The 26,645-nt window shown below is 43.1% G+C and overlaps 1 long non-coding RNA gene across 5 annotated transcripts; it reads left to right on the forward strand.

Annotated features, from left to right (window-relative positions):
* On the forward strand, positions 1-24,799 carry LOC119815704. 5 transcript variants are annotated; one of them, XR_005285559.1, is made up of 6 exons: positions 1-142; positions 384-537; positions 1,271-1,616; positions 6,338-6,502; positions 6,867-7,020; positions 24,635-24,799. It is a non-coding gene; the product is annotated as an uncharacterized LOC119815704 (long non-coding RNA). The 5 variants fall into 5 exon arrangements; XR_005285562.1 differs by lacking the exons at positions 6,867-7,020; positions 24,635-24,799 and having other exon boundaries at positions 384-625; positions 1,529-1,616; positions 6,338-6,553; XR_005285558.1 differs by lacking the exons at positions 6,867-7,020; positions 24,635-24,799 and having other exon boundaries at positions 6,338-6,553.
* Positions 24,800-26,645: the final 1,846 nt, after the last annotated feature.

The raw sequence follows: 26,645 nt of genomic DNA on the forward strand, positions 1-26,645 counted from the left end.
ACCAGCCTGGGGGAGTTAATGAGTAATCCTCAAGGTCAACTCAATGAGATTTAGGGTCACCTTGGAAACAACACCCTGGGTATAGCTGGAGGAACCTCTTCAAAGCCGTTTAGCAGAAGGGGAAAGGTGACCCACCCTGAAGGTAGGTGACACTAATCTGTGTAGTGGGGTTCTGGACTGGAGAAAAAGGAAAAAGCATGACTGCAGGACTCTCAGACTTGGCGTCAGGAAATCCTGCCATGACAGTTCACACCCATGTGAAAAGGAACCCCTCCCTTCTTCACATCACTTCTTACAGGGTATCTGGGCTCAGCAACAAAGTAGCTGATCAGACAGCTGGTGCGAGCCGTGGGTCTGCAGTAACCAGACAGTGTGCTTTCCAGGCGTTTGGAACGAGTTGGCAGACAGATGTGGATTTCGTGATGCCCATGTGGAAAATGAGAAGGCCGAGAGAAATGCAGTCAGCGGATGCCTAGCTCACAAGGTTTTGGAGGGGAGAAAGAGCTCTATCAGGGATGCAACTGGAGACGGTTTATGGTACACTATGGGAAGTAATCTGGCCGTGTTCAGCCTGTGTTCTTCAGCCTTTGAGGGAGACCAGATTCAAAAGCAACAGACTAATTTGGTTAGTGTAGAAAATCTCAAGATAGGAGAGCACTGGGGCTCTGTCGGGGTTGCTACTCACTGCTCTTATCCAGATCTACTATGAGAAAGAAGAACAGAGGGAACAGAAAACCATTTTCTAAACGTACGATTGAGATTGCTGACGTGGGTCAGTAAATAAGGGCACTCACCACCAAACCTGTCGACCCGAGTTCAATATTTCAGTAGAAGGAGAAAACTGACTTCCCTAAATTGTTTTCTGACCTCCACACACATGTCATGACACATGCACTCCCCCCCCCACATGTACAAATATAAATAAGCAAATAAATAATGCAAAAAATTACTCTAAGTTTATGGTAGAAAGGAGCATGAACAAGTCTAAGGTTTGGCAAGGTAGGTGTGGAGAAAAACAGTGTAATCATTAAAGAAATTATGATGGCCAGTCTTAGCTGTCAATGTGACCACATCTGTAATTAACTAAAACCCAAGCAGTTGGGCATGTCTGTGAGAGATTTTCTTGGATCACTGAGGTGGGAAGACTCACCCTAAAACTGGTTCACACCTTCTGGTGACAGCCCCCATCAAAAGGCATGGAAGAAGCAAGCTTTTGCTTTTTGCCCGCTTGCCCTCGCTCTCGCTGCTAAGTTCATCATCCTCTTTCTAGGGCATTCATTCACTGGTAGGTAAACCTACTTCTTGGGCAGCTGAATGTAGACTGAAGAGCAGCAGCTCTCTAGTACTCGGGATTGAGAATCACCTTGAAGACAAAATTCTGGGCATATCTGGGGGAACTCCTCCTGAGAAGTTTTGCTGAGGATGGAATAGCCACCTGGAATGGGTGGTACCATACTATGGGCTGGAGTGAAGAAGTAAGCAAGCCAGCCCAGCGCCAGCATTCATTTCTCTCCTCTTCCTGACTAAGGATGCGATGTGACCACGTGCCTCCCACTCCTGCCACTGTGACTTATGGCCCCGCTCCAATAGACTCTACCAACACACTGCAAACCAAGGTAAGCACCGCCTGCCTCTTAAGTAGCTTTGCGCAAATATTTTGTCACAACAAGGAAAAGAGATACTAACACACCCTCCCAGTGAATTTTTATCTTCGTCTTATGAAGATTGGGCCTACATTTTTCTAGCTTACCAAGCAATGAGAATCTCACTGAATAAACTGGACAACCATAGATTAGAATATGCCTAAACCCAGTGGCCTAAAATAAATACATACATACATACACATGCATATATATGTACATGTATTGCATACATACATATATACATACACACATATATGCATGCATATACACACACATATATTATACATACACACATACACATACATGCATGCACACATATATGCATACATTCATGCACACATACATATATACATATGTCCATACATACACACATACATATATACATACATACATACAATAAGCACTGATGGCGTAAATCACAAACAATCCCACACCAGTTTGGAATTATGATTAATAGAATGGTTATTTATTTAAAGGGGAAAAAACTTACAGATCACCGTCCCAGACAACAGCCCTCTGCGCAATCAGGAAGGGAGCCTAGTCGTCAGAAGCGGAGCCGGAAGCCAGAGAGAGAGCGGAGGGAAGTGGCCGCATTTTTAAAAAGAGAGACCACGCCCCAATGGGCTGGTATCTCAGCAGCTATTGGCTGAAGGAGCAGAAGGAGCTCCCGCAACACCTCCCCCTTTTGTTTAAGTAAGAGAGTTCTAAACCTACTATGAAATTATATACAATAAGCACAGATATCCTATTCCAACTAGCTTAAGTCTTGTATAATAAATAACTTGGCCAAGTCATGAGAGGAAAGTAACTACATTTATATAGTCTTCAACCCCATCGAAGATCTGAGAAGGAAAATAATGTTACCTGAGTAATTAGGAAGTGCATTCAAACCACTTCTAAAACATGCAACAAATCACAGAGACAACTAGCTACCTGGACAATCACCCAAAGTCACGTTTGCAGCGTTGAAGCAACCAACTTTGGCTAAGGCCTAACGTAACTGACATTCCATTTTCAAAGGCAAGAAACTTTTCAGAACTATCTTACCCTGTCTTGGCAGGATATGACAGTCCTGTTTTATCCATTTATGGATGCTCTGTATCTGTCAGTGGTTGAGGTATGGGCATTTCTTTGCCCAAAGGCCAGTTCTGCCAAGAAGAAAGGCTCCACGTGGAGTGTCTTTGGTGCTCAACATTCTCTCGGGAATAGATTGGTGTTGCCAGGAGCAATTGTGTCTCACTACCAAATTATTTGTCTACCATGGAACTCTGAGTTAAATTAAAGGCCATTTTCTACAGCTCTTTGAAGAGGTTGAAGATTATCTATCTATTCTGAGTATAATCTCTATTTATCTAACGAACCTGATTAGTCTAATTATAAATGACAAACATAGATGACTACTGATCTATATAATTCTCAATACCTATCTAACTTAAAGACTAAGACAATAAACAACTGTGCAATAAACAACTGTGCAATAAATGAGGACAATATCCCCAAACGTAAACAATGTCATTATACAAATAATATCAGAGGTAGAAATGTACATTGCAATATGATAAATATCTCAATATGACAATTGTTTTAAACAGAGTTAGAAGCATACTCTCATACAATAGAGGTAGAAGCATACTCACATACAATGTTCAATCAACACCAATGCAATTTTCTAATAACAATAATTCACAAATACCAATCATCCCATCAAACCAGGTAATTCCCCCCCCTTTTTTTTTTTTCATAAACACCCCTGAGTCCATATAATACCTCCCCCATCCCCTCAACCCGATACCAACTACTAAATGATGTCCCTAAACCAGAGGGCAAACTCTGTTGGGAGAGGGGGCATCGTCCTCTAAGATTGCTTCTAGCTGACATGGGGGCGACGTTCTTCTCAGGGGGTCCCATGAAAGCAAATGATGGTAAAATTCCCAGAATAACATTTGGTCGAGGAAATTGTAACTAGCCTCTGAGTGTTTTGAGGAGGTCCGGCCAGAGTGTTGTCAAAATTGTACACCATTTGAAACTGTCTTGTGTAGTTGGTACCAAAAAAACCAAAAAAAAAAAAAAAAGGTCTAATTTTAGCGCTATTAAAAACATGACGTCATAGTAACCAGGTGAAATTGATGTTGTGGGGCCCCATCTTCATCCTGGAAACTTCAAAGATTACTGAAGGAAAATTTGTTGTTTGTTACAGGAAAGGTAAACATTATCTACAAAGACATATACAGACATATATATTCGATGGAAGGTATAATAAAGACAGACACAGATATGAGGAAAGGCAAAGAAAGTTTATCAAGTATCATCATCATCATCATCATCATTACTATTATTATTCTGTCCCATTTCATGGCTCCTGACCTGAGACAGAATCTCTGAGATATCTCTTATCAACAGGCTTGGAATTGAAGAGGGACTGAGCCATAGTCCAACTCCAAAACCAGCTCTATATACATATAAATAAAAGCACAGTAATGTATATATATATATATATATATATATATATATTTAAAAAATGTTTTATACTTACTAAACCTATTCAGGTTCTGTGTTGATCCATATTAGGTGGTAACTAGTGTCCATCCATCAGTATTTAAATATCCAGGGTCCCTTAAGTTCTTTGAAGATGAGTGGTTTCCTGTGGAGATAAGAAAAGAACCCTGCCCCCAACCTATATGCTTTTCTTACCATCAGTATGATCATCATCCTTGTGAATGAATTATTTTTCTTTTCCAAGGGGCTTCTCCTCTTCAAACCGAACCTTTATTAATTTTGATGGTATCCACAATTTTTCCTCTCCTGTGGAGATAAGAGCAAAACCCCTTCCCCAACGCAGCACATCTCCTGGCTTCCATTGAGAGGTCAGCACATCTTTGAAATAAATTGGTTGATTTAGTTCAGCAGACTTTTCCATTATCCAATGTCTTTCTGCCGCTGTTGTTCCTTTCTCATTAGCGTTAAGAAAATTCAAGGTTAATAAAGCATTATGCAATCTATTTCTGGGGGTATTTTCCGTCCCTTTTTGTTTGTTCAGCAGGTGCCAGATGATGGCGTAAATCACAAACAATCCCACACCAGTTTGGAATTATGATTAATAGAATGGTTATTTATTTAAAGGGGAAAAAACTTACAGATCACCGTCCCAGACAACAGCCCTCTGCGCAATCAGGAAGGGAGCCTAGTCGTCAGAAGCGGAGCCGGAAGCCAGAGAGAGAGCGGAGGGAAGTGGCCGCATTTTTAAAAAGAGAGACCACGCCCCAATGGGCTGGTATCTCAGCAGCTATTGGCTGAAGGAGCAGAAGGAGCTCCCGCAACAAAGCACATTGGCCTTTGTCCCCTCTCTCTGTTTCTTGTCCCTTCTTCTCACCACCAATAGCCTTCCCTATAGAAAATTTTCCACTGAAATCAAGATGATAGGAGAAAAATCTGTCCAGGAGCTAGCGCAGGAAAGGAGGATAGGGAAGGAGGGCAGAGTGATAGATAGGAATCACTGTAAGCAGTGAGCTCTTCTGTGGCCAGTATGCTGCAAAGCCTTGACTCCGGCTTCCATGATAAAGCTTTAAAAAAAGTGCTACATCTTGTTTTAATCACGGGAGGGGTACACACATGCCGTAGTGCATCTGTAGACATGAAAAGACAGTTTGTTAGAGTTGGTTCTCTCCTTTCACCACATTGGTTCCAGAGATTGAACCCAGGCTATCGGGCTTGGCACCAAGTGCCCTAGTTCTCTGATCCACGGAGTTGGCCCATCTCACTTATAAAAATAACAAAATGTCTTAGCCCGTGGGGAGCAGAATGCCTTAACTGATAGACAGCCATGAGATCTGTCCTGAGACCTTGAACAATGACAGACGTCAGAGGTGATGTAGCCAGGGAAAACACACCTATGTTTCCAAAGATGTCTCCTGATGATCAGAACACTCCTTCTGTTGCTAAACATCATTGAGGTCATAGACAGGTTGTTCCAACTAAGGTACAAGGGTATTTTCCCAGGCACATCTGGTATTGAAGGGTCTGGATTCACCCTCCCACTGTGGGATTTTATAGAGGAACATGTAGAGAGTACCCAAAAAAGTATGTGATTGGATCATATACTGCCCACCTTATAAATATTCATGGAGCATCTTTAAAACCTACAACAAAGAGCCCACTATGCTGCTGCCCCTCTTTGGGATAGCCCACTCCACTTACTCTTTGAAGTGACAGCTTTGTTCTGTTAAACAAACTTCTGCTTAAATTTCTTTGTTTCTTTTCCTCAAGAAGAAAAGAACTAAATGCCTTAGTCTGGGTTCTTCACAGGAACAGAACCAACGGAATGAATATATATGTTTAAAGGGAATTTCTAAGATTAGCTTCCACACTGCACACTGGAGTCCAAGAGTGACCCACAGGACATGGCAGAGGCTGAGAATCCAGTAGCTATGCAGTCTGCAAGCTTGGATTTCTCAGTGGTTCCATCTGGCATTGAAAGCCCAGAAAATTCTTGGAGGATCCGTGGAGGAGGAGGATAGATGCAGCAACGTCAGCCACAGAGTAGAAGCACTCACCAGCAAGGGTGAAGGCAGGCAGGCAAAGAGCAACAGCATTCCCCTTGGCCCACCTTGTATCCAGATCACTCTGGAAGATGCCGTCCAGTCTGTGGGGTGAAGGGTCTTTCCTCTTCAGTTAAATCTTCTAAAATTGCCTTTCAGCAGACTCAAGGGATGGTTCAGCAGTGACGAGAGCTATTTGATCGTCTAGAAAAGCCGAGTTCAGTTCCCAGCGCCCATACCTGCCATTCCACAACTGCCTGTGATTCCAACCCTAGAGGGATTTGATGTCCTTTTCTGGCCTCCTCAAGCTCCTACATGCATATGGTATGAAGTCCCACACATGCGTGCAACTAAAATAAATCTTAAAAATAATAACCCTTATAAACCCACTTAGATGTATGTCTCTTAATTAATTAAGACCCAATGACATTGCTAACTAAGAGAAAGCCCTACACTGAGAAATACTTCACCTCAAGCGTCATAACAGTGTCCTCTGTGTCACATCCTTAGAAAAATAATCTTAGATGCAACAGACTGAGCCTTGTAAAGTGCCACAAATATGGGGGCACTCAGGAATTAGATGTCTCCCTTGTCATTATTGTCAGTATGAGAGAAATTAAGGGTTAAATGCAGAACACAGAAATTATAAAACGCTTAATCCCAATCCAGGGGCAAATTCATTTTACAGGATGGTCTATTCCACCCACTGTCCAGTGTCAGAGGCAGCGGAGCCTCCATGAGCACATAGGACAGGTGTGTTGGAAAGAACGCCATCAAAACCATCTGGGAGAAATGACATTTTAACCTGGTGAGCATGGACCAAGAGAAAGGTTTGAATGAAGGTTAGTGTTCACGAGGATAAATGTAAGAGAGACTTTTCTTTGAAGATTTAAAAATATGTACAGTTCTTCACAAAGAGACATAGCACAAACAAGTAGCTTGAATATCCTTTAAGTCAAAATATTTCCTGGGTCTGGGGAGATGGCTCATCTGTTAAAGTACCTGCCTCTCAGGCCTAAGGCTATGAGTTCAGTCCCCACTAGACAAGTGAAAATTCAGGTATGCAGTGTGTGTTTGCAAATCCAGAGTTAAAGGAATGAGAAAGATGTGCCCCCCACCCCGGCCTTCCTGGGAGAACTTATTATAAATGTCTACAAGGCAGCCTAGCCTAATGGCCAAGCCCCCAATTTCAGCAAGACACTATCTTAAAACAGAAAGCAGATGGCTTATAAGGAATACTAGTTGCGGTTGACCTCTGGCCTTGCAGGTGTGCTCTCTCTCTCTCTCTTCTCTCTCTCTCTCTCTCTCTCTCTCTCTCTCTCTCTCTCTCTCTCTCTCTCTCTCTCTCTATCTCTCTATCTCTCTCGCACACGCACACGGACAAAAAGGAAAAAAGGTAACTCCAAAATTGACTAGCCTTTCATTGCCGCTTGGGATTCCCTTTAATATTTTCATTTTAAGCAGCATGATTGATGGCTGATCACTTAAGCATCTGCTCTGCCTGCCACACCAAAATCTAAATGATGTTCTGCGTAGTGTTGTTTGTATCTGGAAGTATCTTCAAAGTGAGGCGGGGAGGGAGGGAGGTCACTGACTGTTTAACACCAGACAGGAGACTCAGACTCCAGTGTGGGGCTCCACCGCCTGTGGGAGAGGGGCCAGTATCTGGGAGTGACCACTGCCCAGGGAGACTGTTTAAGGCAGCCGCACCAACCCCTGACCCTTGTATGGTTGACAAAGCACATTGTGTACTTCAGCCTACAGCATCTTCACTACAATCCAATAAGAAGCAAACATTGGGCCTATTTTTCAGCGGAAGAAACTCTAGATTCAGCAAACTGAAATGATTTCTTGAGGCCATAGGGCTTGAAAGACATGGCTTCTACTCTCTGGTATCCTTTACACCACACCTCAAAGGCAGTTTATGCCTTCAATTCCAAAAGGAACTAAAATGTCTTCACACACACCCCACCTCCAACCCCCCCCCCCCCCTTCACATCCAGGCACTGCCACCGACACAACCCCAGCTGTCCCTTCTAAGCCAATGAAAGCTCAGGTAACAAACAGCTAGCGACAGCAAAATCACCCGATGCTCACTGGAGGCCTGACAACATCGACAAAGTCCTTGGCAGGCCCTTCCACTTTTGTGATCAATGGCATGGCAGCCAGGAACAAGCCGCCCTGGCTCGGGGCTGATTTCTGCCGTGAAAATGTACACACGGAGTATGTGTTCGTTTATATTCTGAGCACAGGAGATGAACTCACTCGGCATCGTGTCCATTTTTGTGCTGACAGTTGCTTTGCAAGCAAAACAGTAGACTTCTATTCGCCAGCGACATTCCGCAAAGTGCTTATAATTCAGCATTAGCTCATCAGCGCTCCCATCTCCCACTCTGGGGAATGTGTCAACCGTCAAAAGCAGCAGTGGGACCTCACTGCATCTTAATGGTATTCGTTTCATCAGCCTCACTTTCTTAAGGGCATTTAATCAATGAGGACAAGTCGTCGGCAGATTTTTAAATAAATGTGTCACTTTAGGTTAATCCACAGCACAGTTGAAAGTGTTTGTTTATGCGACTCCCAAATATGTCTCCCCGTTGCTCAGCAGAATTGAAAGATCTGTAAATCAAAACATATTACAGGGAGTTTTAAACAGCTTTATCTGACCTGCTTGAGTAGAGCAGGCCAGGAGTTTCAGGTACAAGGGTGTTGTTGAATGTCAAAGCTCCGCTCCAGTGAAATGCCAGCCCCACTTACCACAAAGCCCTTCTATTCATCCTTTCTTTCCACGCTTTTGCTAACCACGTGAACAATGTGCTTTTCTGAAAAAGGGTTTGAGGTGGCAATGAGGCAAGCCAAAGATGGCAAGCTCAGAAGCAAGGGGAACGCCAGGAATCTTCTCCTCGCAACCTTTGCTTACAGTGCAATGCAGAAGAAAAAGAAAAATTAAAAGTGAAACAGGGGCCACACTGCTGGGAGCCTGTATCACTTTGCATTGATAATATCAAAACACTGGCTTCTGTTTGCTCTCTTTGCTTTTTACATCTGTAATGTGGCTTGGGCAAACAGCAAGGCTGTAATTGTGTAAACACAGGGCCCACGTCAAATAGAGTCCACCCCCCATGCCAACAGTTATCAGCTATCGGAACTGTCAAAATATGATTGTCACATCTGCTGGAAGTGTATTGGCCAGGTTGGGATGGGAATGCGGCGGTGTTATTTTAGATTGATTTTTTTTTAATGCTTCCCCTTAAGTGTGCCCCTGTGCAGGCTGGTGGAGCCTTTCAGTTCTTTGAATAAGGCTTGAACTGTGCTGACATCTGTCCCCAGGCAGTGGTGCCCATTTGGAGACAGACCTCAGCTGAGGCTTTCATGGCAAATGCTTAAATAATCTCTTTCTTCCTTTTCTCTTCTGAAACAGAGAATGTTTATGAAATAAAACTACAGCTAACCAAAGTTATTAATATTCTGTGGGCTTCAGAGCCCGAATCTATTTAATGGTTTTAAAAAAAATCATTCAAATCCAAGGCACAGCCTTCACTATAGCTTTTTATAGATAGGAAAGGATGCCTGGATTTATTCTTCCTCATCTTGTGTGTGTGTGTGTGTGTGTGTGTGTGTGTGTGTCTGTGTATCTGTGTATCTGTAGATGTCTCTGTGTCTGTGTGTGTCTGTGTGTGTCTGTGTGTGTGTCTGTGTGTGTATGTGTGTGTTTATGTGTGTGTGTCTGTGTGTCTCTGTGTCTGTGTGTATGTGTGTGTCTGTGTGTGGTGTTTGTGTATGTGCGTGTGTATGTGTGTTTCTGTGTCTCTGTGTCTATGTGTGTATTGTATATGTGTGTGTCTGTATGTGTGTCTATCTGTGTATTTCTGTGTCTGTGTGTGTATGTGTATGTCGTGTGTCTGTGTACACATGTATGTATATGTGTATATGTGTGTGTCTCTGCATGTGTGTATATCTGTGTGTGTGTGTGACATTGCAAGGGAGCCTGAAGGTTGATAACAGCTTAACAAATGATGTTCCTTTCCCTGTCTTTGCAAACAACAGTAGAAGAAGCTGGCTCCTCTGGCCTTGGGAGGGGTTGTGCTTTGCTGGTGTGCATGAATGAACCCTATAAGGTGGCCTTGCTTTCCATTATGATTCACTGGACTAAAAATAGTGTCATTTAAACATAATGTATCATTTTCTCAAGGTGTAGGAAGGGCTCTGCAGAGTCTCAGAATGTCACCTCTGGTTCCTTAGGGTGCTAGGACTGCAGAGTATCTAAAACAATGCCACTCCTATGCACACCTATAGACATACACAATGCTACCTTTTAAGAGAAGTGAGCCAGGATGATGCTCCCATGCCAGCTTGAAATCCAGTACAGCTTCCTTCCAATCATGAGACAAATTAAACTCACTCTGTGCATTCTGGTGGGCATGTATAATCAGCTTTCAGATGCTGTGCAGTATTTGCTCATCATATGGAGCCTTTGAATATTCAAGGTCAACCCCTCCGGTCCCCAGAACAGTCATCTGAAGTATGTCGCGCCTACGTTACATAAATCAAACCATTGGGTAAACCGAGTGGTAACCTTTCCCAACCTCTCTGTGTGTTAGCTTTAACGTCATTATAACCCATTGTGATGGAAATGGACTCTCTGTAGCCAGGGATAATGAAAATAGCCACTCTGCACAGGTTCTGCATGCAATTATCCAGGCTTTCCTCAGACTCCAGAGAAATCTAAGCTAATTGCTTTGGGACTTTTCCTACATTTCCATAAATTCTTTGTTAATTTTTCATGAGTAACTGTTATTGCGGTTGCCCTTAAAACTCCCATTGTATTCAATAATGTAAAGAAGTCGTTATGGGAACAGAAGTGGTTTGTAGTGTCCAGGCCAGAGTCCAATTCCCTTTGATTCCTGTGTATTCTCAGCTAAGGTGGATCTCTCTCTCTCTCTCTCTCTCTCTCTCTCTCTCTCTCTCTCTCTCTCTGACAAACCTCTTCTTCATCTGAGTTTACTCAAAGCCAATCAAAAAGCAGTTCCATGCAGTGCCTACCTCGTCCTTACAGGACAGGAATTGAGTTTGCTTTATCTGACGGCTTGCCCTGGAATTGCTTTCATAGCTACTCAGCAACCCCAAAGACAAAGGACTCTGTTTTAAGTGATAGAGGAGCTGCTGAATGAGCCCAGTTTCTCAGGGAATGCTCTGAAATTACCTTAGATGTTACGTTTGATTTATTGATTGCTTCAAGCCAGACTCACAATTTCTGTAGCTCGGATAAAGCACAACCATAGAATTCCTTGGATGTACTGAAAGCTCCTGTAACCCCCTCCCCCGCCCCAGGATTTGCTGCTTCTTTCTGTTTTGGTCTGATTCTCTCCTGTGAAGAGTCTTGGATAAAAGAGCAAGCCACTCTGAGGACACAGGCGTTCTCCTCCTCTCAAGCAGGACCGCACTGTGCATAGACCATCCTGGTGTTTAGGATGTTCAAAAGTGCACACAGAGGGAGGGAAAGCAGATGGTAGCCTTACTTTATTCAGAATCAGCAAGCGGGGCTGGAGCCACATTACCCTGAGTGTATCTGGGGTCAGAAACTAATTAGGGTCAGGCCCTGTGCATGGCAGGAAGTCCCACAATCAGCAAGCTGGAAATCAAAAAAGGAAAGTCTTACAGTTTAAGGATATAATGCTTGTGTTTTATATGTATCTTGGAGTTCAAGATATATTTTTAAGTCACGTGGCAGACAACCATAAATTCATCACCTGCACCGAAGATCTAGGTAGACTGCTGGGGGCACGGGCACCATCACCAAATGACTTGCAGAGGGGACAAAGAAGCACAGCCAGCTCTCTGGTCTCATCATTTTCTAGGGGTTCTACAGGCCTTGCTAACAGCCCTTTCCATGCTTATGGGAAGAAGTAAACATTAGGGATGTAGCCAGGCTAAATGTGGCATGCTTGACCTCTGATGTGACAGGTTTGGCTTTGGTAGGTTTTTGTTTGTTGTTGTTGTTGTTGTTTTGTTTGTTTGTTTGTTTTTAAGCATTACCACTCCCTGCTGTTTATACTCTGTTTGGGGATATTATGAAGGAACTTAGTTACAGTTAGGAAAAGCACTGAGTAGTTGGGCTCTGCACTCCATGTGATCAGTGTGACACAGGCCTTTTTTCCAGGGAACAATGGAAGGAACTGACTTTCCATGATGGGACATGAAGGAACTCTGTTTCGTGAGCTCTGTGTTCTCTAGGGATGCATGCCCAGCGGGAGAACTGCCCATCTGCAAACAGACTTCTGTAACAGAGCAATTGAAACTGTCTCAAATCATTCACGCTCTCTTAAGGGAAACAGAATAAATCAGCATTTTTGCAAATAGGAATTAAACCAGCTTCCTTCCAAAGTCATGAAAGTAAAGTTCTTGAAGACCCGTATCTTGGGAGTGTTTTCCCAAAGTGTAACCAGTAGGCAGGTTTCCCACAAGGCAATTGGTAGGCAGCTTAGCAAACATGCTCTAAGGTAAATAAAAGCCGAACGACAAAGTTGGGCAATTCAGGTATATTCTGTTGAGGGTGTCTGAGCAGTTGTCTTGTTCGCTGTCTTTGATGGGACTATCAAGCTGCTGCTGGAGATGAAGGTTCCCAGCTTCTCTCATGTATGAGCCACACATGGCTTTACCCACACCCTCCCTCCAAATCACAGAGCAGGCAACAGTTTTTCTTTTTTTTTTTTTTTTTTTTTAAAAAATGTTGGATCTTCATCTTTTTTTTTTGTTTTTTTTAATATTTATTTATTTATTTATTCATTATGTATACAATATTCTGTCTGTGTGTATACCTGCAGGCCAGAAGAGGGCACCAGACCCTATTACAGATGGTTGTGAGCCACCATGTGGTTGCTGGGAGTTGAACTCAGGACCTTTGGAAGAGCAGGCAATGCTCTTAACCTCTGAGCCATCTCTCCAGCCCAGGCAACAGTTTTTCAGGTGCCATCAGAGCACCTCTTCCTCCTGTCTTACCAGGATTACCATTCTTAACCGTGATCAAGTCTACCAGCTGTACCGTGTGCAACAATAACACCAGTTACATTGTTTAGAGACGTGACATGAAGGTGCCCTGAAGTCCCTGTTCTTTGGTGTTGTAAAAGGTCAAAGTTGAATGAACTTGGAAAGCTGGGTGTTAAATTGAAAGAGTCTTTTCTTTCTTACAAATGAAACCCACAAGGAACAATTTCTTACCTATCAGCATCCATTCCCTTACCCAGTCCTACCAGCAGTGTGATTTAGGAAACATCATTCCCATTGTTCAAGTAAAGAGACAGTTTGGGAGCTGGAACAAAATGCTGATGATGGCCTAACCAGTGCCAGATCTGGGATCCCAGCCTATATTCTTCTGTGTCACATCCAAGAGCTAGTCCCCCTTTGGCAATAGTCTTCAACCTCCCTAATGCTGTGACCGTTTAACACAGTTTCTCATGTTGTGGTGGCACCCATCATAAAATTATTCCCTTGCTACTTCCTAACTTCAATTTTGCTGCTGTTATAGATTGTAATGTAACCCGATGTGGAGGATATCTGATATGCGACCCCTACGGGAGAGTCATTCAACACCTCCCCTCACCAAAGGGTCTCAACCCTTTGTTGAGAATGGCCACTCTTTGTGCTTGTGACCTACTGATAAGAACAGGACAGGTGGGGCCAGGATCCCAAAGCAGGTGTTCACGGAATGTCTTTGCTGGCGCCTGGGAGCACCAGTATGGTTCTGGTTCCTGGTTCCTTGTTATCTCTTACCACGCCTGAAAGCTGTTTGTGAGGACGTGACTGAACTGAGATGGTGACCTGGACACTTGGATTAACTGGGTTGACCAGTTAGTCCATCCACCTTCCCAGGCCTTATATCAGTTTCTGTTGTAGGTCTTTTTTTTTTTTTTTTGAAAAAAAAAAAAAAAAAAAAAAAAAAAAAAGCCCTGGTTTGCACCTCAATAGTATTGCCTTCCTAGGGACCCTTCCTGCTACACAGGAGTTCTGCCTTCTCTCTCTCTCTCTCTCCCTCTCTCTCTCTCTCTCTCTCTCTCTCTCTCTCTCTTTCTCTCTCTCTCTCTCCTGCTGTGAACCTATAGTAACCTTCTCCCTAAAACTCACTCTCAGCTCTCAATGGTTGGTAAATTTCCCTCTTTGCATTGACAAGACAGCCAATGGCTTGGTGTGTGTGTGTGAGTGTGTGTGTGTGTGTGTGTGTGTGTGCATGCGTGTGTGTGTGTGTGTGTGGCGAGGAGGCGGGGGAGTCCTGGTGTCCTGGTGACCTTTGAACTTTCCAGGACCCTAGCTCCAGAGTTATGTGTAGTGAGGAGCGGCTGGGCAGGCCTGCTTTTCATCCCACCCGGCACCCGCACGGCTAGCTTTACACCCAAAATAACAACACAGTGTTCATTTATACACTGCCTGGCTCATTATCTGTAGCCTCTTATTGGCTAACTCTCACATCTTGACTAACCCATTTCTAATAATGTGTGTAGCACCACAAGGTGGTGGCTTACCAGGAAGATTCTTAACCTGCGTCCATCTCGGAGAGGAGAGCTATGGCAACTGCCTGAGGCATCTGCTTCACTGCCTTCTTCCAAGCATCCTGTTCTGTTTACTCTGCCTACCTAATTTTCTGTCCTATCAAAGGGCCAAGGCAGTTTCTTTATTAACCAATGAAAGTAACACATAGACAGATGACCTTCCTCCATCAGTTATGGCGAACTGAGGGAAAAGTAAAGGTCAACCCAAACACACCCCAAAGTTTCTTTCAGCACTATAGTGTTGAACCATTATGAGAATTTCCCTACTAGGTTCTGGTCTCCTGTGTGAAGTTCCTCTACAGTATAATACAAGATGGCTGATTTTCCTTGTGTATATTGGATCATTTGACAAACCGCTGGCTTTGCCTGTCAGTCCTGGATCTAGGCATGTGTGTGCTAAGAGAACGCAGTTGCCAAATAAATGTTTCCCAAGATACTCAAGTGCTCACAGGAATGGAAGAAAATTCAAAGAAATGGAACCCGAGTTTAGAACACTTTTCTAAAACAGGGTTGTTTTCCAGGACAAGACAGCAGCAAGGACCCCAGCGCTTTGCTGGTTTGCAGCGATGTGAGAACAATTTTATATTGTAGGGAAACATACCCACATTTTTAATACACACTCATTTCAAAGCGAAATAAAATACAAGTGCACAAAGTTAATTACAGGAGTATTTTTTGAAGTAGAAGCGAAATGAAAGTTTCCTTGGGTGGGCTGTGGTTTAGATCCAGAGTGTCTCTTGAAAACAGTTGTGGAAGGCCTCAGCTTGAGGCTAATGGAGGACAGTGGGCGAATCCTAGTAGGAGGCTTTAGGTGATCAAAGGTATGCTTTTGAAGGCGATTGTGGGATTTTGTGTTCTCTTTCTCACCCTTTCCTTCTCTCTCTCCTCTCAACATAGCTGTGAGGCCAATAGATCCTTGACATTTCTCCCACCATTCAATGCCTTGCCTGTGCCAAGTGATGACATTCTGAGACCTGGAATACCGTAAACCTCTCTGTTACAGGCTACTTGGCTAGAGTACTTTGTTACAGTAGCAGAAAGCCACAGAAAGCCAACACAATCTCTGTACTGTTTAAATAATTTGATACGCGTGAATCCTGGAATACCAGTTTATGAATAGGATATACCCCAACTGTTTAAGAATTATAATAGCTGTGTGTATTGGAGGGAGGGGATTTCAAGGTTAAGGCCTACCTCAGCTACATAGAAAGTTTTATAAAAACATGGGCTGCAAGAGACATGTCTACATTTTTTTTTTAAGAAATAAAAGAGGAGACATAGAAAGAAAGATGCCCATATGTATTGAAATAGCAGAAAGCTAACTGGTAAAACAGTAGTTATTACTGTCTTTAAGGGGTATTATAGCAAGTGGGGAATGAGAAGTGACATTAAATAAGGAAATGCCTTCTTTGTATTTTATGTTCATTGGTATATCGTTGATTTTATGTCAATCACATTAATTACATCATAATTATGCACAGGTATGTGGAATTCTTGTAAATGACATTTTAAATCCATATACTAACAGGCAATATGAATGCTTCCCTTTTGCTCTAATTACCTATAATTTTTTAATGACAGTGTGGGATCCAGAAGAAAGCACGGGGTTTGAGGTCAGAGAAATCCAGTGTTGTGTAACTCATATCCACTACTTGTATAAACTTAAGAAAATCATATCTAGGCTACCAAGCCCTTAATTCACCCTCTGCAAGCCAGGCAAAACACCACTCACTTCTTGGACTAGCAATGGGGGTCAGGGCATTAATAAATGTGAAATACGCAATGTAGCACCTGGCACCAAGTAGGTCTCTACTAATTATGATAGATACCCCATCCTCTGACTCCTTCAGACACTGGCTTTATTATTTATTAGCCGCTTTCTCGTGTCCAGAACGTGGAGAATGAAAATAGAGAGAAAACCTAACTAGTGGGTTTTGGATGATAGCGACCTACAGAAAAGACTAGGAAATCAATGCAGCACTAAAAACATGACGATTCTAGAGTCTCCGGTTAGCTGTGCATTTCATGCTTGCCACAGTGGGCCACTGTCTCAAGTTGACTTGCTAATATGTCCTCCACCTTGGGCGCTGGGGTAGGGGAGGTGGGGTGGGGGTTGGATGGGTGTGTGGCCTCAGTCTCTGGCAGATCAAGATAGCTGTTCACCTTATAATTAATAATTTGCACGACATTCACCTCTCCACACTTCAGGAAAAAAACCAACCAACCAACAACAACAACATAAACCAGCTTCACCTGAGCTAACCCGGCCCTTCTCCCCAGGTGCTTTCCCAAACCAGTCAGTAGCCTTTCCCAGCAAAGACTGCTGGGGGAAGCTTTTCAGAAACCCAGCCGAGTGCCCAGGACCTAATTTGCACGTCAAAGCCGTTTGAAAGAGCGGTCCTGCCCCGGCTGGTCCCTCCCAGGGACCAATGGAAAGGTCTGTGTGTGCTTGTGAATGCACGCCATTCTCTTTGCTTTGCTGTGCTATCTGTCACCTCGGATGGTGAGGGTTAGACAAACAGTTCCTTGATCTGTTTAAAGGAACACTAGCCCTGCCCAAACAAGGCCGGCTTGGATTTTCTCAACCCGGGGATAACGATAAAGAGATTGGACCTTGGCCTGTGCGTCCCAATCCAGGGCCTATTGAGGGATTGAAAGGGAATGCACTTTTCCTCAAAAGTGGCCACCAAATGAAAGGAAGAAACGGCTTTGTTTAGGCCTGGGCTTGTTTTCCTGCTCCTCACAAGCCTGGCTTTCATGCACTCCAACTGTGCAGGTCAGTCGCCACAAAGTACCTCCCACAGCGACTCCCTCCGCAGCTGCCCTTCCAGCCGGCTTTGCTGGCTAATGTGGGCCCAGCATTCTCCCCTCGCAAACATCAGTCCTTATTCAGAGCAGACAATTGGTTTTTTGAAATCCTCCAAGAAGCCAGCATTCCATGCTCCAGTGGCGGAGATGGGAGAGACCCAGCCGCACAGACAAGTTTTAGGCAGTAAGAACGCCCATCCCCCATCCCCGCCCCCCAAGCCCTCACTGTCAGGACTACTTCCCAGGGAAGCGGGGTCCGACAACCCCTAGTCCCGGCTTCTGAAGCAGTCCTAAAACCTGGGTGGCCCTGCACAGCAAGCCCCAGCAGGGTGACAGTGAAGTGTCCTGTGTCTCCCCGAGATCTATATGGTTCCTTTCTTTTCTGTGTTCACCAGGAATTTTCAGAGGCGCCGTGTAAGGACAAGAATGGTTCTTTACTGAGAGGCACTGTGTTTACGAAGAGCAGCCCGGGCACTGTAGTGAGGACGCAGCCTGTTGTTTTTGTTAAAGGGTTTGTCGGGATGGATAATTCACACCTCGTTAGCTGCTTCATTAGGAAGACAGTAGTCCTGTGGGCCCTAAACTTGTAGACGTTTAAAGACAAGGCAAGAGAAGGCTCTCCTTGTCTGAACCAGGAAGCCTCTCCCCACACTACCTCCATCAGTGGGAGTGTCTCAAAAAACTGCTATTTTTCGGGTGGAGGGGGAGTGGAAAGCCTTTCCCTGACTCTGGAGCCTAAATGTGTAAAACATGTTCACTTAAAACTGATTTGATTTAAGTTAAAAGCATTACTTTGCAGTGAGCTGCGCAATCCCACATCATCCATCAAATCCAAGCCATCAGGCACTGCGATGCCGGGTTCCTTAAGCATTCTCATATGCCTGAGCCTTTTTGTGGAATAAAAAGCAAGACCATGAAATACACAGAAGGGAAAACATCAAAAAAAATGTGTCCATGGCCCATGACATTGGCATTGCTCTAGCGTGGATTTGACTAAGCGTCGTTTATACAAACAGTGGAGTCGAAGCCTGTTTTCTTTCATAATGCATGTTTTCTCAGCAGTCATTCTGCAGAGCTTGAAATGCAATATGGGGGCTCTGGTTTCCTAGTGAAATCATATGGTTGATCTGTTTTCTCTAAATACATGTGCCATATGGAGCAGGCCCCAGGGCATGCCTGCCGCAAGCTGAGAAATAGCTGAAGATTCTGTACCTCCTTTAGATCAACCAGTCAATGTTCAATTCTGACGATTTTTTTCTTCCACATGCTTTCCAACTGGTTAAGCAAATATAATCTTGCCTCTACAGGTTTTAGTTTAGGTTATAGAATCAAATAGTTGTAAGTGCTTGACCCTGCTGCTTTGCTTTGTTTGTTCATTGTGTTAGCTTGCTTAGGACTTTACTCTTTTGTTGATTTCCAAAATGTTCTTCAATGATTCTTAGGTTGGCAACTTAAGCCCCAGATTCATGTTAACCATTTAGAGGTGAACTGGATTAGATGAGGTCAGGTGGATGAGGCCCCCATGATGTCGTTAGTGGTTTTTTAGGAAGAAAGATGGTTCTAGCAAGTACTATCTACTACAAGTCAGTATGCTCTGTCTTGCCTTGAGACACCCTTTGACATGTTGGGATGCAGTAGGAAGCCCTTGACTATAGGTAGACTTTCTTGCTGGGCTTTCTTTGGATCGTCACCTCTCCAATAATGACACAGAAACTTATTACTTATTATGAAAGCTTGGCTTTTACTTTAGGCTTGTTCCCAACTAGCTCTTATAACTTAAATTAATCTGCTTCTATTAATCTACATTCTGCCACCTCTCCTCCATTCTGTATGTCCTGTATGTCCTGCTCTATCTCTGTCTTGCTGGTGTCTCCTCACACATGTCAGATTCCTCCAGAAGTTTTCCCTTTCCCCAGAAATCCCGCCTCTCCTTTCCTGCCTCACTATTGGCCATTCAGCTCTTTATTACACCAATCAGGTACCTTAGGCAGGCAAGGTGAACCAGTGACACATCCTTACTCAGTTTGCTCAAATATCCTGCAACACCCAGCAGATGCCAGCAGCAAGCCCTTGAACTTTCCAGCCTCCAACACCATGAGCTGAATAAATTTCTGCTTGTCATAAGTCACCCAATCCAAAGAATTCAGTTAAAGCAACAGAAAGTAGACACCCATCCCCACTGCCTTCTTTCTCAGGGTGTAGTAGGGAACTGGAGAAGTAAGCCAGTCTACAATGGAGCTGATACATGAGAGGAAAGACAACCTGCTCATGTATTCCGGATAGCATTAGAACCTACAATTCAGTCTTTCACTATCTTAATGAAAAAGAGTCAAGTGCTAGTAATCCGGCTGCACAGCTGGGTGGGGAGTCTCTCATCGTGAGGATGGGAAAGGGTTCATCTAGTGCTTGTGTGTTCATTATAGACGATGTGTCCTTGGTAGTTCCTGGTGGTTTGGAATCTGTTACCCTGGCGATCATAGGTGTATCCCGCTACTACAGCAAACCATGGACCAAGCCTGAACAACATCTGGCTTGGGATCTAATACCAATCGTTTGACTGTAAGTTATGGTTCCTAATCACCAACAGTGGGGAAGAAGGAAGCCTCTCTTTAGCTGAGAGCAGATCTCTGGAGAAGAGGGAGCTCCTTGCCATTAACAGTTCCCCCTGTCACAATCGCTCAGGGTGAGCATGTTGCTATGGCTTGCCTGTGTGCTCCAAGACTCTGTAATCGAAACTTAATCCTCTTTGCAACATTGTTGGGAGAGTGTGGTCTAAGGGAGGAGTTTCGCTCACAAGAGCTCCACCCTCAGGAATAAATGGAAGCCAATTATAAACGGGCTTGAAGATAGGAGTGTGATCTCTTATACCCCACACCCACCCTTTCTTACACTTCCACTTTCCCCAATGGGATGATGCAGCCAAATGGTCCTTGATTGATATTGCCACATTAATACTGGCCTTCCCATCTCCTAGAATGATAAAAACTCCACTTTTTGTCTTGATAAGTTATCTATTGTTCTTGAATCCAAACTAAATAGGTTAAGTCGGGAAGTATTAAGAAACGGTGAATAGTGATGCTTCCAAAATATACAGTAAGCTCGAGAAGCATCCATGGGCTGCTGTTGCCACAGTGGATCAAGTGGGAGACTATTTATCCTGAGGACCCAAGACTGGTAGATTGTGGGCCTGCACCTTTAAGCTGCTGGCCACTGTCTGCTCCTGGCCAGATCTCACAGCCCGAAGAAATCAGACATGCATCTTCTACCCTGCAGCTCTCCCTGAGACAGAGAGCCAATAAGCCACGTTCTAATAATGACTGCACAACCCTCAATTTGGGGTCTCGCCCAATACCTGGCTCCTCCAAGGACCTTGGATTGTATATTATCCCAGACTAAATCACATGATATGGAATTCCTCACTACCTCTTCAAAGGCTATGAAAGCCAGGTGTCCTCTGTATCCTGTTCTCATGATGGTTCCATTCCTTACTCTTATTATAAGCTATTCTTTTGTTTTGTTTTTTGAGACAGGGTCTCTTTGTGAAGCCTTGGCTGTCCTGGAACTCCCTCTGTAGACCAGGCTGGCCTCAAACTCAGAGATCCACTTGCCTCTGCCTCTCAAGTACTGGCATTAGAGGTGTGTGCCACCACACCTGGCTTAAGCTAGCCTTTAAAAAAAAAAAAAAAAAAAAAAAAAAAAAAAAAAAAAAACTCTTCTCTGAATTTTAAAGGGAAGTTTAATTTTTCTCATTAAGGCCCTGCCATGTGGTCTTGGATATGATGTACTGTGTCTTTTTAATGTTTTCCTTTGCCAAGACTCCATCATGACTTCATGGATACATGGCCTTCTCTTCTAACAAAGCTCATTCTTGAAGGTTGATTTATCGTCAGCTCCTTTCCTGCCATCTTCTTCTCTGCTTACCAGAGTCCATTTGAGGATATAAATACAACACAAGAAAGACCAGAAACCATAGCTTGGCCCAGAGTAGCCATTAAAACCCTCACCTGCCTCGGTCATCTTTCTATAATATTAACTGTAGAATAAAGTTAGTTAGCGAGCATGAATCACCAGTATCCATAGGGAGTTGGAGAAGAGATCTCATTTGAACTGCAGTTCCATCTCACATGGGCTTTAATTGCCCTGTATGTTTCTCCTTTTTTTAAACAGGGCATGGTGATTGGTAAGGTACCTACTCCTTACCATTTCATACGAGTCTTGGCCAAGATGCCTGTCTTCAGCTGGATGGGGCACACTCCTCATCCTGGAGTTGATGGGCTACTTGCTTTGAAATTAAATGTTGGTCATAGTGGTACAGTCGTGGCAGGAGACCTTCAAGAAGTGATTGTCTTGAGTCAAAGTTTTCACAGTCTCTTCTACCAAGGTCTCTAAAGGAACACAAGACCAGATCAGGATTATTCCTTTATGGCCTTCCTGCCTCACAATCATCCAATAAATTCTTAAAACAAACAAACAGCAACAAGGAAAACCAAAAACAACAAAAAATAAAACCCTTTTTTTGAGTGTTGCAGCTTTCAGCAAAAGAATCCTGCCTGACAGACAGGTGTCCATATTTCTTGATTTGGTAAGCCGTGGTTTTAAATCTGGGATGAAATCCTGTTTGTATTATGAGCAGCACAAGCCATTTCAAAACCTGGTGCTGTGAAACATTTTACTGTGTTCTGGGACAGAGTGTGGTGAGGTCATTTCTCTCTTCTCCAAAATGTCCAACACCAAAACTCAGAAGACTGGGGTTCCTGGGGATAGAGGAAGAGTGTCACTTAACAGGTAGGCCTGGATCATCTGGAGATAGCTTTTTTTTTGTATGTATGGTGACAAGTCTTAGGTGATTCAGAGACTCAGTTTAGCTGATTTACCTATGGCCTTTCTATGTGACCCAGGTTTCCTATAAATGGTAGCCTTCTATAATGGTTCAAGGAATCCCAATAAAAAAAAGTGTTCCAGCCAATGAAACAGAAACTGATTGCCACTTACAACTTGAAGTCATAAAGCTTTACTTCTAATTCACCCTATTGTTTGGAAATAGAGTCCAGATTCAAGAAAGAGTAAAGATTTTGCCTCTTTGGAGCAAGGGAGATGGCTCTGTGGGTAAAGGACCTGTAGCACAAACATGAAGACTGAGTTTAACCTCCCAGAACCCACGGAAAAAGCTGGAAGTGGAAGGTGGAGTCAATGAAGTCACCAGCCAGATACAGAGTGAGCAGGAGATGAACATGCCATGCTAATAAATGTACCACCACATGAGATAGCGTATATAAGGGCTATGGGTTAACTTAAAATGTAAGAACTAGCTAGTAATAAGCCTGAGCTATTGGCCAAACATTTATAATTAATGCCTCTATATAATCTGGAATCAGTTCTGAGGATGGGAAAACTCTACCTACAAGATCTTGTTTCATTTAATAATGGTCTCAAGGCATAGGGTAATGATGTACCAAAGAGAAAATCAAGAAATACTTCCTTCTAATATCACCTAACACCATCACAGGGGTGGAGCACAGTACAAGATCTTTAGAGAGAGGCCACATTCATATAACTTTGGTTATAATATCTTGCTACAATTTTTACATTTCATTTTTATATGAGTTTTTAAGAATGCAAACCCCATTTTATTTTTTACGTTCTATATGTATGTATGTTTAGTCTGAATGTATTCCTGTGTATCCTATACATGTCTGATACCTGGGAAAACCAGAAGAGGGTGTTAGGTCCCCTAGAACTAGAATTACAAAGGGTTGTGAACCATCGTGTGGGTCCTAGGAATTAAACCCTGACTTTTTGGAAGAGCAGCCATTGTTCATAACCACTGAGCCATCTGTCTAATTCCAGCATTAGGTTATATATATTGGGTTATTTATATATGTGCACATATTTTTATATGTCTCTATTTATGTACATATATTTATATGTGTATTTATATTTATATGTGTACATATGAACATATATTTATATATGTATATATTAGTCATCACTTTAGTTATCCTCTGGGTCTTAGAAAGTACCCAAATAGGCAAGTGGAGAAATCCTTTAAGAACCTTCCAGACTCTAGTCTGAATCCTTTGAGCCATTCCCAGGTTTCTTTCTCATTATTGCTGTACTGAGTCAACTTCCCCTGCATACATAACTCAAGTACAGTTTGAGTTTTCTGAATGGCCTACCCATCTTTTTTTTAACATGCTCTGCTCTTCCTTCTTGCTTTTACACTTGGACTTGGTTGTTTTAAGGAAAAAGAAAGCTACAGGAACAAACTTGGGTCCTTACCTTTTGTTTTATTGCTGTTAAAGTCATTCAAATCATGATGGGGAGAATCAGGAAAACTGTACAGAATGCTTTATGGGACCGCATGCACACTATGCTAAACAAAATGCATGCTGTCGTGTTGTACACTTAGATACTAACCTAAGAGTACCAGGCAGAACTTAATTGATTGATGATATGCCAAAGATCCATTTGAATTGTGCTAAGCTCATTTATTTTAGTTCTGCTGACTATCGGAACAGCATGTTTGTTACCATTAAGCCAGTCTCTGGGTAAATCCACTGTCAGCCATGATGTTGTACAGGTCTTCTGACATGAGATAGGAAAACGCCTATCAACAATTTTTAAAGGAAATAAATCTCAATTTAAATTTTTAAACCTACCCTGTCAGCTCCTGTAGGCCCTTGTAAATAACTGAAGTAGCTCTCTCCTGCTATTTAATCATTTTGTAGTTGGTCAATATAATCATAATCTTCAGAGGAACTATTACAGAGAAACAGACTAGTGGGGGGGGTCTCTCATGTGGGATACACCTTTAGTTGATAATGAAATACAAATAACTACTTCACTTTGATGCTTTTGTGTATAGGTCACAAATTATAATAGAGCTTGGGCATAATTCATCATGACACGCATGCTACAAAATCACAACTCATGAAGAAAATATCATTAGCATCATTTATGAGCAATCACAGCATTTCCTGTCTCCTGAATCACCTCAACTCTGTTTTATTTTCCTGAATTCGTCCTTGATCTTCTCCTGCTCCGTTTATGTTGTGCGAGGCCCGATGAGAGTGGGTTACTGAAATCTCCTTATTTTCTTCTACAGGATAATTGCGGCAGTTGCCCATCAGAAGTACTAGGATGTTCTTATATCCACCACTTGGAGGGATTCATAGAAAGAGATTAGCCTCTCGCTCGACTCTCTACTCCCCTTCCCCAGTCGTCACCACTAAAACATACACATGCACGCACACACACACACACACACCACACAGACCACATACACACACACACACCACACACACCACACAAACACACACCATACACCACACACGCACACCACACACACATACACCACACACAGCACACACACACACCACACACCACACAAACACACATCACACACACCACACATACACTACACACACACAACACACACACACACACCACACACAACACACAACACATGCAACACACAAAACACACACACACACACCACACACACACAGAATTCAGGCTGCTAGCCTCAGTCCTGACTTAGCAGCAGCATTTCTGGAGAGATTCAAGTCAAATGCCATCAGTCATGTTGTGCCTCACTCTGGAGGGGCAGCAGGGAGCATGACAGCTGTGCTTGCTGATCTAACACCAATTCACCCATTTGAACATGATAAACAAAAGCCTGGACCATCTCTCTCACATGAGGGAAAAAGGGCCTTTCTAACTCTAAGTAGCAGCTCTCAGCTTAATTGCTGTGCTTTGATGCTTGCATTGGATAGAGTTAGGCTGATTTTGAAGTGCCTTGAAGATGCTCAGCAATTGCATAAAAATACTTGGCTATAAAAAAAAATCAAGAATGCTATTCCAAACCATAAATAATAATAACATGTCTCCACTGAGACGTGTTTGTACATTTCAATATAGATACGTAGATTCTGATGCTTCAAAGATTTGTTCTTTTCAGTGGGGCATTTTTTAGAATACTAAAAGTCTATGACTTTCCTATCCTTTGAACGGGACTATGGGAAACATTAAATAGAAACTAGAAATGCCTCTGTCTTTCCCCGTGTGTTAGTTGTGCTCTTTGATTAGAGAGCCCTTGGTATATTGGAGCTGGAGCTCTGCTCTGTACCTGGGTGCCACTCAGATTATTCGTCCCAGTGTTACACTCAACCTAACTTCTCCCTAAGGTCCCAGTTGAGTAGAAGTGAGTTCTGATATTGTTGAGGCTACACGTCTTTGAATCTTGTCCTTAGGCTTGGCCTGCCTTCCTTATGTAGGTATTCTCCAAACTTTGAAAACTTTATGGATACATCCATGGTAGAACATTTCCAAAGCATACAAACAGAATAACTTAATTGTTTGGGGGAAATAACCATCAAGCAATGTTCAATGATGCTGTGTTATAAAATGATTTCATGGATAAGGCTTTTTGTTTGTAAACCAGGTGGCTTTCCAGCCCATTGTCACTACACAAGTCAAAACCCAGAGAAGGAAGGGCATAGGAGATGACTAAAAGTGCTTGCCACAGAAGCGTGAAGACCTGAGTTCGAATCTCCAGAAAGCACATAAAATTGAGCACAGCAACACACATCTGCAGTCCCAGTGCTTCTGCGGGGAGGTGGGAGGTGGTGCCAGGAGAAGCTCGTGGGCCAGCTAACCTGGTATAACAACAGGAGACCTTGTCTCAAATGAGGAGCAAGACAAGGACCATGACCAGATGCTGTCCTCTGGCCTCTTTCCAGGGCCATATGATGCAGATATTTCAGTGTGTGACTTGTGTTTTCATTTTCTCAATAGTGTATTTTGTGGAGAAGGAATTATATTTATGAAGACCCAGATTATCACTTTTTCTTTGTATGTTGTATTTGTGGTGTCCGTATCTAAGAATGCTTTGCCTTATGCAAAGTCCCAAAGCTGTCTCTGACTGTTTGCTCTAGAAGTTGTATAGTTTCATATTCTATCTTTAGATTTATTATTCTTTGTTTTTACAGGGGTTATGTAATTTGAATTAAAAAAAAAAAAACTGGAACAAAGTTCCTACTCGATGGAAGACTGAATGAATGGCCCCGACAGCTCTATGTCTTATGGGCTTTGTAAAGAAAGAGGGCTCGGCCTGA

The sequence above is a fragment of the Arvicola amphibius genome, chromosome 5, assembly GCF_903992535.2.
Source record: "Arvicola amphibius chromosome 5, mArvAmp1.2, whole genome shotgun sequence".
Classification (NCBI taxonomy): Eukaryota; Metazoa; Chordata; class Mammalia; order Rodentia; family Cricetidae; genus Arvicola; species Arvicola amphibius.